The sequence below is a fragment of the Musa acuminata genome, chromosome BXJ3-1 (assembly GCF_036884655.1).
Source record: "Musa acuminata AAA Group cultivar baxijiao chromosome BXJ3-1, Cavendish_Baxijiao_AAA, whole genome shotgun sequence".
Lineage (NCBI taxonomy): Eukaryota > Viridiplantae > Streptophyta > Magnoliopsida > Zingiberales > Musaceae > Musa > Musa acuminata.
In genome coordinates, this window is record NC_088349.1 from 19799127 (window position 1) to 19811890 (window position 12764).

Genomic DNA, 12764 nt, shown 5'->3' on the forward strand with positions numbered 1-12764 from the left:
GGGCGCCCGGCGGGACAGCACCGCCTACGGGCGTTGCCCTGCGTGCAGAACCGCCCGCGGAGGCCACGGCGCCCGTAGGGGCGCGAACCTGCAGGGGCAGCACCGCCTACGGGCATTGCCCCGCCGGCAGAACCGCCCGCGGGAGCGCCCACCCGCAGCGACAGCATCGCCAGCGGGCGTGCTGCCTGCAAGCGAGGGCAGCGCCCTCGCCCCGCCGCACAGGCCGTTGCCAGCACGGTGGCGGCGGCGGCAGCAGCAAAGGGAGTAGGGCATTAGGGTTTTCTGGACAAAAAGATAGTTTTACCCTGTGAATTTGAGAAATTCTAGTTTCTGTCTTTTGTCCAAATTATGAAAATACCCTTAGGAATTGAGAAATTCCCTACATGTCCTTGATTTCAGAAAATATTAATTAATTAAAAGGTTTAGTTGATTATTATTTTTATTATTATCTAGTAGTCCTACATGATGATTATTATTTATACATGTGATGTATGATGTGTGGACGGATGATCATGGACCGTGTGATGTGTGTACTTATGATTATTATTATTGAGGTCTGCAAGCCTCCATTATATTTCTCGTTTATTGTCGGGCCTGCGTGCCTATGATTAAGTTGTAATCACATGAGGAGGCACAGCGGGAGCGTGGATGCGATAGCGGGACCCACAAGATGGACGATCGTGATGCATGAAGATGCATCAAGATGTCGACGGAACCGACGAGGACGAGATGGATGATCACAAGGCATGGAGATGCACCGTTGCACACATACATCTTGATGTGAGTGATTAGGCCTGCTGGCTCGGGCCTAATCATATTAGGTTGTGGTCCATGATCATCTGGTATGATTGCTTATACACATACTAGATATGTATATATATTTGCATGCGATGTAGATATATATTAAATATGTATATGTGCGACATGTCATATTAGGAGACCAAATCATAGAAACATCTCTCGATAATATTAAGTCGGTAAACATGAGGCAATTAGATTGACCCACGTGGCCTTCCATCGTTATAAGTAGGAACCGATTCTTGGTATAGGTTGAGTTGGTCGAGTCCCTCGAGACTCACCTATATCGCGATTCGCTATCTTGCTTACGACATAGAGATGTCACCGGTGACCTAAGGGCATGGTATGCTTGGTCGAGTCCCTCGAGGGTATATCATCAAATCAGACTCATCTTGTAACGAAGGTATTGACTTAACCGAGCATCATGGTTGGTCAAGTCCCTCGAGGCCATGGTGATTCGGAGGCCGAACAGGACGGGAATCACAAGGAGTTGTGATCGGCAAGAGTTGCCTACCTTTTAGGCTTAGTGTGATTGGTCGAGTCCCTCGAGGTTACACTAAGACGCTGATTGGATCCTGATCCCCACTATAAGTCTGCCGGAGACTTCCGTTTCACTTGCTGAGGGTGTCGCGTGACTCGTTAGTAAAATAGTGGGAGCATATTAAGATAGAAGTCCATATCTTAATAGTTTATTTCTTGCAAAATCTGCATGTTATTCATTTCTGCTGCATCTTTATTTTCAGAATATGTCGCTTTCAAATCCCTTACGTGGCATACTTGATGTCAACCGCCTCACTGGTCCAAATTATACGGATTGGCTCCGTAACTTGAGAATTGTTCTCACAGCAGAGAAAATCGTGTACGTCCTTGATACAGTGATGCCTACGCCCAAAGAAGGGGCAAACGAGGATGAGATCGCTCGCTACGTGAAGTACATTGATGACTCTACTCTTGCTAAGTGCTATATGTTGGGCTCTATGACTCCTGAGTTATAGAGACAACATGAAAAGATGGATGTCAGATCCATTCTCCTACATGTCCGCAAATTGTTTGAGGAACAGGGAAGGACTCAGCGATATGAGATATCCAAGAGCCTCTTTCGCGCTAGGATGACTGAGAGGACACCAGTTCAGAACCATGTCCTACAGATGATTGAGTGGATAGAGAAACTCACAGGTCTAGGAATGGTCCTAGAGGATAACTTGTGTGTGGACATTGTGCTTCAGTCCCTACTAGATTTCTTTTCACAATTCATAATGAATTTTAATATGAACAAGCTTGAGGTGACTCTCCCAGAGCTCCTCAATATGTTGAGGGAGGTAGAGAGTACTATTAAGAAAGAGAAGCTAGTTCTCTACACTAGTGAGACCAAAAAGAAAAGGAAAGCAGAAAGGTCCCTTAAGAAGGGAAAGGGCAAGGGCAAAACAAGGTAAAACAAAGGTTGCTAAGAAAGACCCAACAAAGGACAAAGGCCAGTGCTTCCACTATGGTATAGATGGGCACTGGAAGAGGAACTGCAAAGAGTACTTTGCAGAAAGGGCGAAATAGAAGCTTGGAGAAGCTTCAGGTACATTCATGATCAATCTCAAATTGTTAGATTTTTGTGATAGTGCATTGGTATTGGATACCATTATTGCTTATCACATCTACAATTTATTGTAAATTCTAGCAACGCTGAGGGGAGATTGACGATAGGAATATTGCATAAAGGTTTGTTTATGCAAGACACAACTCCACATATCATGAATGTAAGTGTCTAAGAGGAAACGAGAGGAGGTGAACAGTGTATACCTATGGCATTGTAGGCTAGTTCATATCCATGAGGGAATGATTCAAAAGTTGCTAAATGATGGATATCTAGATCCATTTGACTATGTGTCATATGCAACTTGCGAGCCTTGCCTTCGTGGAAAACTAACCAACTCTCCATTTAGTGGAACTGGAGAGAGAGCCACTGAGTTGTTGGAACTCATACATAGTGATGTATGTGGACCCATGTCAACTCATGCCATTGGAGGTTACTCCTACTTCATTACATTTACTGATGATTTCTCAAGGTATGGATACGTGTACTTAATGAAGTACAAGTTCGAGGCCTTTGAGAAATTCAGAGAGTATAAGAATGAGGTGGAGAACCAGACTGGAAAGAGTATCAAAACTCTTCGATTAGATCGAGGAGGTGAGTACTTAAGTATAGAGTTTATTCAATTCCTCAAGGACCATGGGATATTATCCCAATGGACACCTCCTTATACACCTCAGCTCAATGGTGTCTCTAGAAGGAGGAATCATACGCTATTAGACAAGATACGGTCCATGATGAGTTTCGCTGACCTACCCATTTTATTCTGGGGATATGCCCTAGAAACCACAGCTTACCTTCTGAACAGAGTTCCAACTAAGTCGGTAGTGTCTACACCATATGAGATATGGAAAGGGAAGAAGCCTGATCTTAAGGTTGTTAAGATTTGGGGCTGCCTTGCCCATGTTAAAAGACACAACCCCGATAAGTTAGAATTAAGGACAGAGTGATGCAAATTTGTAGGATACCCCAAGGAAACTTGTGGGTATTATTTCTATCATCTCGAGGACCAAAAGATCTTTGTAGCTAAGAGACCAGTGTTCCTTGAGAAGGAACACATTCTTGGCGGAGACAGTGGGAGAATGATAGAGTTGAGCGAGGTTGGAGAACTAAGCTCAAGCACCACTCTACAGCCCGAGTTTGTTCAGGTACCTAATACACAAGTTTCAACTTTACGTAGGTCTGATAGAGTATCCCATCCTCCTGAGAGATATGTGGGACATATTAGAGGAGAGGATGTTGAGGATATTGATCCTCAGACCTATGAGTAGGCTATTATGAGTATAGACTCCGGGAAGTGGCAAGAAGCCATGAATTCTGAGATGGATACTATGTACTCCAATAAGGTTTGGAACCTAGTTGATGCGCCCGAAGGTATTGTACCCATCGGTTGCAAGTGGATCTTTAAGAAAAAGATCGGAGTAGATGGAAAGGTAGAGACCTATAAAACAAGGCTAGTGGCTAAGGGGTATCGTCAAAGGCAAGGTGTTGACTACGACAAAACCTTCTCACCCGTAGCAATGCTAAAATCCATCAGAATTCTATTAGCTATTGCAGCACACTATGATTATGAGATCAGGCAGATGGATGTGAAAACTGCATTCCTCAATGGGAACCTCGAGGAGGAGGTGTATATGATGCAACCTGAAGGATTCGTGTCTAAGAACTGCCCAGATAAGGTGTGTAGGTTGCTTAGATCCATTTATGGACTAAAGCAAGCTTCCCGAAGTTGAAACATAAGATTTGATGAGGCAATCATATCTTATGACTTCGTTAAGAACGAAGATGAGCCTTGTGTGTACAGGAAGGTAAGTGGGAGCGCTATCACCTTTTTGATGTTATATGTGGATGACATCCTCATCATTGGGAACGACGTAGGAATGCTATCCACAGTAAAGGCTTGGTTATCTAGACACTTCTCCATGAAGGACTTAGGGGAAGCATCCTATATCTTGGGGATTAGAATATATAGAGATAGATCCAAGAGGATGCTTGGCTTATCCCAATCCAGGTACATAGAAACTATTGTCAAAAGGTTTGACATGGAAAATTCCAAGAGAGGTCTCATACCGATGAGACATAGGATATCGCTTTCTATGAGTATGTCCCCAAAGACTCTAGAAGAAAGGGCGAACATGAATATGATACCTTATGCCTCAGCAATAGGGTCTATCATGTATATCATGCTATGTACTAGGCCTGATATAGCGCATGCTCTGAGTGTCACGAGCAGGTATCAAGCGGATCCAGGCTTGGAGCATTGGAAAGCAGTAAAGTGTATCCTTAAGTACTTGAGAAGGACTAAGGATCTTTTACTAGTATATGGAGGTAATAGCCTTAAGGTTGAAGGCTACACAGACTCAAGTTTTCAGTCAGATGTGATGATAGCAAGTCGAATTCAGGGTATGTGTACACCTTGAATGGAGGAGCAGTGTACTGGAAGTGTTCCAAGCAAGATACTACTGCTGACTCGACCATAGAGGCGGAGTATATTACTGCATCAGATGCAGTAAAGGAGGAAGTCTGGGTGAAGAAGTTCATCACAGATTTGGGAGTCGTGTCGGGTAGCAAGGAGCCGATCTCCTTATATTGCGACAACAATGGGGCGATTACTCAAATAAGGGAACCTGGGTCTCATCAGAAGTGTTCTGAGGAGGTTCCAGCTTATCAGAGAGATTGTAACCCGAGGAGATGTAGCAGTGGAAAGAGTTCCATCCGAAGATAACATTGCAGATCCACTAACAAAGTCGTTGTCTCAGATTGTCTTTGAGCGTCATCGGGGTCTGATGGGGATCAGACACATAGGTGATTGGCTTTAGGTCAAGTGGGAGATTGCTAGTCATAGGTGCCCAGCAAGCCAATCACGTGAGTGATGGCACGTGTGACTTGATACAGAATCTTTTTGCTTATTATATTTTGGCGTATATCACTTTATAACTATTGCATAAATGCATATATATATTGTGATGTCCTTGGATTTGTGCAATGGGAATCGGATCGTGATGAGATCACGATAATGAGATTGATTCACCTTTTAACACATATTCTAAATAATCCCGGTCATAGGTTACTCGAGAGGGACATCGTGATAACCGGATAGACTGGTGTGCTGTATACCCGTCCATATGATGGATGCAGCTGGTCTCATAGCTGCTCGTGTAGGGATACTAGGGATACAGTACAGGTGCTCATTGGAGAATGAGTTCACTTATTGATCCGCTTACGGAATGCTGGATGGTTGATGATGCCTTATTGTTAGACAGCGATTCCGTAGTCCTAGTGGTGTATCTGGTCCTTAGACTTGAGACACCAAGGATGTCCTGTATGAGTGCTCCACTATTTGATACCAGTCTTATAAGTTTGGCTGTCCCAGATCTAGTACAGCTAGTCGTTGGGAGTGGTAGTTGACCTTACGAGGGCTATTGAGTGTCGATAGAGGATTATCCACTCTCGGCGTCATGAGAGGAATATCCCATGTGTTCTCGCTCAGACAAATCCCTGGCCAGGGTCATTCGGGTTGAGAGAGAAAGAGTTCTCCGGGAGAATCCGATTAGAGCGAGACTTAAGTAGAAATCGTATGGGTCTGACATCACCATGCTCGATATACGGTCTCTGGGATATTAAATGGATGAGGGATTATAGGTACACGGTAACTGAGGACAGACAGGTCCAATGGATTGGATTCCCCTGTATCGTCTGGGGACTACGACGTAGTGGCCTAGTACTTCCGTAGTTGATGAGTCAAGTGACTTATTATAGAGATAATAATTCACTGAGTTAGAAGGAGTTCTGATGGGTATGACTCATGGCCAGCTCGATATTGGGCCTGGAGGATCACACACATATGGTAGGCATTGCGATGAGTAGTGGTTCGGATATGAGATATCCGACGGAGCCCTTGTCTTATTGGATGTAGATCCAATAACCACTAGGGGAGGACCCATTAGGGTTTGACAGGGGACCTCTATAAATAGGAGGGATTCTTAGCCTCATAGGCTAGAGCCTTTGCTTGCCTTTCCTATTCTCCTCTTCCTCTCCACCTCAGAGTAGGCCTAGAGTTTTGAGGAGCGTCGTCGCAACCCTGCTATGTGGATCACCGCTAGAGAGGACGCTTGACCTCCTTCACCCTCTCCTAAGGATCTGCAAGGAAATAGGGATATACGATCTCCCTAGGTAACACAACCTACTCTATACGCAGTTTTAAGTTTTGCGGATTTTGCGCACCAATCTTCGCACGACGATGAACATCTCTTTGGGAATCGGGGATTTTGTTTTCTTGTTCTTCCGCTGCGCATGTGATGTCGCCCCCATGATTTCCCAACAGCTTGACATGCTCCTCGAGCGTTTGACTGTAGACAACGATATCGTCCAAGTAGACGACTACGAACTTATCCAAATACTCCTTGAATAGCTGGTTCATGAGAGTGCAGAATGTGGCCGGAGCGTTGGTTAAGCGGAAAGGCATCACCAAGAACTCAAACGCTTCATACCTGGTCACACAGGTAGTCTTCGCTTCGTCACCTTCAGCAATGCACACTTGCCAATACCCCGACCGAAGGTCAAGTTTTGAGAAATACTTAGCTTTGCCCAATTGGTCGAACAAGTCCGCAATGAGCGGGATGGGATACTTGTTCTTTACTGTCACTTTGTTAAGGGCTCGGTAGTCGTCGCATAATCGGAGGCTCCCATCTTGTTTCTTCTGGAAGAGAACTGGAGCTCCGAAAGGTGCTTTAGAGCTGCGGATGAGACCACCGCTTAGCAGTTCACCAAACTGCTTCCTGAGTTCTACCAACTCTAGCGGGGGCATGTGGTAGGGTGGTCTCACTGGAGGCTTCACTCTTGGCTCTAGCTCGATGCTGTGATCCACGCCTCTGTATGATGGAAGAGTCTTCGGTAACTCGGGTGGCATAACATCCTTGAACTCTTTCAGGACGTTCGCCACCACAGCAGGTTCTTGAATGGCCTTCTCGTTGAGTGGCTCTAGCTTCATAGCAGCCACGAATGTCAATTCGCCTTTTCGCACCCCTTTCTTTAGTTAATGCCGATATGTGTTGGGGCTCCTTGGTTCCTCTCTGAGAGAAGGGAACCACGCAGGGGTCATCGCCTCCCATCATACATAGGGAGTTCAAGAATGGCATTGGCACCAACTTCGCCGCGTGCATAAACTCCATTCCAAGAATCACTTGGAAGTCATCCAATGGCACGGCCATCATGTTGGTGTTCCCGCTCCATGTCTTGATTTTTATGGGAACACCCTTCGCCAACCCGGAGATTCGCTTGGCCTCCGAGTTTACCGCCTTCATTCGGCTTGGGCTCTTCTCTAAGATCAACCCAAGTCGCTGTGCTTCTCGATCGACTATAAAGTTGTGGGTAGCGCCCGTGTCCACCATTGCACGGGTCGTTTTGCCATTTAGCTTGATGTCCACATACATCAACTCACTACTTCCTGCTTTTTGAAGCTTTGTCTTGATGTTCTCCCCCACTTGACCCCGCATGGCGTTCAACAAACGCATTGCTCTCATTCGGGGTCCTTGCAACTCCTCGTCGTTGTTGCTGGATTCAGAACTGCTCGAACTAAGAGCAACAGCTTTGCCCTTGTCCGATCGGGGGGGGTGGATGGAAGCCGTCAAAGCATTGAGTGCCTATTTTTGTGGGCACTCCCTCACCATGTGCAGTCCTCCGCACAAGAAACATCCTCCAGGTTTTGAGGTCTTGCCTTTCGGGTTTGGCCCTTTGTGGGAACTCTTCTTCTTTTGTTCGCCCCCGAGCTCCTTCCCTCGAGAATGTTTTGGAGGGCGATTGCCTGAAGATTGTTTCCTTCTCCCTGGGTCTTCGGAGGAAACAAAGTCGGTGAGTCTTTCTGTAGCAGCAATTGCCCCGACCACATTGGTAACATTCCTTCGATTTAGCTCCTGTTGAGCCCATGGCTTCAAACTATCTAGGAAGCTGAACAACTTATCCTTCTCGGACATGTCCTATATGTCCAGCATTAGTGTAGAAAATTGTTTCACATAGTCTCGGATGGTGGTACTCTGGTAGAGTTGTCTCAACTTCCTTCTTGCAACGAACTCTGTGTTCTCCGGTAGGAACTGAGTTCTCAACTCCCGCTTTAAGTCCTCCCATGTGTCGACTCGATACCGACCTTGTTAGATCTCCTCCTAACGGGTTCTCCACCAAAGTTTCATATCTCTGTTCAGATACATCGTTGCTATAGAAACTTTGGTATCTTCAGAATCAGGCCTCGTAGCTCGAAAGTATTGTTCTATGTCGAACGGAAAGTTCTCGAGCTCTTTGGCATCTCTAGACCCTCCATATCCATGAGGCTCGGGTGCCCTCAAATTTTGTGGTAGTGCAACGCAGGTGTTGCTTCCTCCCGCATTTAGTGTTCTTGTGAGCATGGCTACCTTTGAAGTGAGTTCCGCCACAACATCTTGTAAGTGTTGCATGGAGTCTTTAGTGTCATCAGACAGTCGATCGACTAGGGCCTCGACCTTGTTGATCCTGGACTCTGCTTCCTCTTGCGAGCTCTCTACCCCAACAAGCCTTTGTTGGCCATGGTAGAGTTCCTCCATGCTCGCTTCAAGAACATCCAGGCGGGTTTCCGCCGTTGTGAGTCTCTCCTTTTGACTCTTTTTCCCAGTTAGTTGTGAGCCAACTTCTCGCTCATCATGTTCGTTGCCACACTCCTCTTGAGCGGCTCCAACAGCATGAGAGCGAGTGTGCACATGCAGCCCACCTGCGGTTGCTTGGGGCAAGGGTCTGGCTTACCCCGACTTGCTTGATTCGCCACGATGCTTTGCCATGGCGAAGTTGCGAAGTTCGTTCGTTGCTCGCTCGAAGTGCTTGCTGGCTCTGATACCACAATGTCACGGCCTTAGCTGGAATTGCCTAAGGCGTGAGGCACCCTTGTGGCCAAAGACGCGAACTTAGCGTGCGTTGCCTAAGTCGTGAGTCACCCTTGCGGCAAAGACGCGAACTTAGCTTGCGTTGCCTAAGTCACGCTTCGCCCTTGCAATATTACTCTGCAAGGATTAGCCCACTTGTAACCTCTCGCAGGTCCCGAAGGACCTGTAAAAGAGAAAGTTGATTAGTTCGAAAGAACGAGCAACGGACAAGTCCCGAAGTCTCGCGAAAAGGGGAAGCTTTACAAGCAATTCAGCGAGCACCTTGCATACACAAGAGAAAAGATGGAGAAGAGGAAAACAAGGGCTTTAGAAGGTTGAACGAATAGTTGCAAGCCCACAAACAGCCACTCACTTGGTCCCGGGCATGACAACAAGTTCCCGTCAAGGCAACGTGCGAACTTGCGAAAGAGTGTTCAACGCCCGGTATATATTCGAAGCCCCATCCAGCCCTGTGCCACCCGAGGGGTTTAAAGGGGCTGAGATGGCTGACGTTTTGGTAAGCGGAGGCAGATTACAGAAATCAGCCTGCGGCACGCGAAAACAGAGCTGTTTTGCTCGGTTCAGTGAGCGGTCGCTTTGTAACGCTGCACCTTGTTCGAACTTACATTTTTACAAGCAAAATGACCCAAAACCAAGAGAAAACATGCTGTCAAGCAGCTGTACATGTAGGTGTGAGCGACGAACGATTCGTTGAACGGAGTAGTTGTGAGTGCGCGATGATCGTTCGTGACAACAGGGGTGGCCGCCCAGCGGGGCACTGCACCCACGGGCATAGCGCTCGCGGGGGCAGCGCCACCCGCAGGGGCGCCAACCCACGGTGGCACCCACCTACAAGGGCGGCGCCCCCGCCCCGCCACACAGGCCGCCGCTAGCAGCAAAGGGGAGTAGGGCGTTAGGGTTTTCTGGTCAAAAGATAGTTTTGCCCCTCGAAATTTGAGAAATTCTAGTTTCTGTCTTTTGTCCAAATTACAAAAATACCCCTATAAATTCAGAAATTCCCTATATGTCCCTGATTTCATAAAATACTAATTAATTAAAAGGTTTAGTTGATTATTATTTTTTATCATTATCTAGTAGTCCTACATGATGATGATTATTTATACATGTGATGTATGATGTGTGGACGGATGATCATAGACCATGTGATGTGTGTAATTGTGATTATTATTATTGAGGTCTGCGAGCCTCCATTATATTTCTTGTTTATTGTTGGGCCTACATGCTTATGATTAAGTTGTAATCACATGAGAAGGCGCTACGGGAGCGTGGATGCGATAACGGGACCCACGAGACGGATGATCGCGATGCATGAAGATGCATCAAGATGTTGATGGAACCAACGAGGACGAGATGGACGATCACAGGGCATGGAGATGCACCGTTGCACACATAGATCTTGATGTGAGTGATTAGGCCTACTGGCTCGGGCCTAATCACATTAGGTTGTGGTCCATAATCATCTGGTGTGATTACTTATACATATACTAGATATGTATATATATTTGCATACGATATAGATATATATTAAATATGTATATGTGTGACATGTCATATTAGGAGACCAAATCATAGAAATATCTCTCTCGATAATATTAAATCGATAAACGTGAGATAATTAGATTGACCCACGTGGCCTTCCATCGTTATAAGTAGGAACCGATTCTCGGTATAGGTTGAGTTGGTCGAGTCCCTCGAGACTCACCTATATCGCGATTAGCTATCTTGCTTACGACATAGAGATGTCACCGGTGACCTGAGGACATGGTATGCTTGGTCGAGTCCCTCGAGGGTATATCATCAAATCAGACTCATCTTGTAACGAAGGTGTTGACTTAACCGAGCATCATGGTTGGTCGAGTCCCACGAGACCATGGTGATTCGGAGGCCGAACAGGACGGGAATCGCAAGGAGTTGTGATCGGCAAGAGTTGCCTACCTTTTAGGCTTAGTGTGATTGGTCGAGTCCCTCGAGGTTACACTAAGACGCTGATTGGATCCTGATCCCCACTAGAAGTCTGCCGGAGACTTTCGTTTCACGTGCTGAGGGTGTCACGTGACTCGTTAATAAAATAGTGGGAGCATATTAAGATAGAAGTTCATATCTTGATAATTTATTTCTTGCAAAATCTGCATGTTATTCATTTCTGCTACATCTTTATTTTTAAAAAATGTCGCTTTTAAATCCCTTACGTGGCATACTTGATGTCAACCGCCTCACTGTTTCAAATTATACGGATTGGCTCCGTAACTTGAGAATTGTTCTCACGATGGAGAAAATTGTGTACGTCCTTGATACAGTGATGCCTACGCCCGAAGAAGGGGTAAGCGAGGATGAGATCGCTCGCTACATGAAGTACATTGATGACTCCACTCTTGCTCAATGCTATATGTTGGGCTCTATGACTCCTGAGTTATAGAGACAACATGAAAAGATGGATGCCAGATCCATTCTCCTACATGTCCACAAATTGTTTGAGGAACAGGGAAGGACTCAGCGATATGAGATATCCAAGACCCTTTTCCGCGCTAGGATGACTGAGGGGACACCGGTTCAGAACCATGTCCTAAAGATGATTGAGTGGATAGAGAAACTCATAAGTCTAGGAATGGTCCTAAAGGATAACTTGTGTGTGGACATTGTGCTTCAGTCCCTACCAGATTCCTTTTCACAGTTCATAATGAATTTTAATATGAACAAGCTTGAGGTGACTCTCCTAGAGCTCCTCAATATGTTGAGGGAAGTAGAGAGTACTATTAAGAAAGAGAAGCCAATTCTCTACACTGGTGAGACCAGAAAGAAAAGGAAAGCAGAAAGGTCCCTTAAGAAGGGAAAGGGCAAGTGCAGACCAGGTAAAGCAAAGGTTGCTAAGAAAGACCCAACAAAGGACAAAGGCCAGTGTTTTCACTATGGCAAAGATGGGCACTGGAAGAGGAACTATAAAGAGTACCTTATAGAAAGGGCGAAACAAAAGCTTGATGAAACTTCAGGTACATTCATGAATGTAAATGTGTCCAAGAGGAAACGAGATGAGATGTACAGTGCATACTTGTGACATTGTAAGCTAGGTCACATCCATGAAAGAAAGATTCAAAAGTTGCTAAATGATGGATATCTAGATCCATTCGACTATGTGTCATATGCAACTTGTGAGCCTTGCCTTCATGGAAAACTGACCAACTCTCTATTTAGTGGAACTGGAGAGAGAGCCACTGAGCTGTTGGAACTCATACTTAGTGATGTATGTGGACCCATGTTAACTCATGCCATTGGTGGTTACTCCTACTTCATTATCTTTATTGATAATTTCTCAAGGTATGAATATGTGTACTTAATGAAGTACAAGTCCGAGGCTTTAGAGAAATTCAGAGAGTATAAGAATGAGGTGGAGAACCAGACTAGAAAGAGTATCAAAACTCTTCGATCAGATCGAGGAGGTGAGTACTTAAGTACATAGTTTACTCAGTTCCTCAAGGACCATG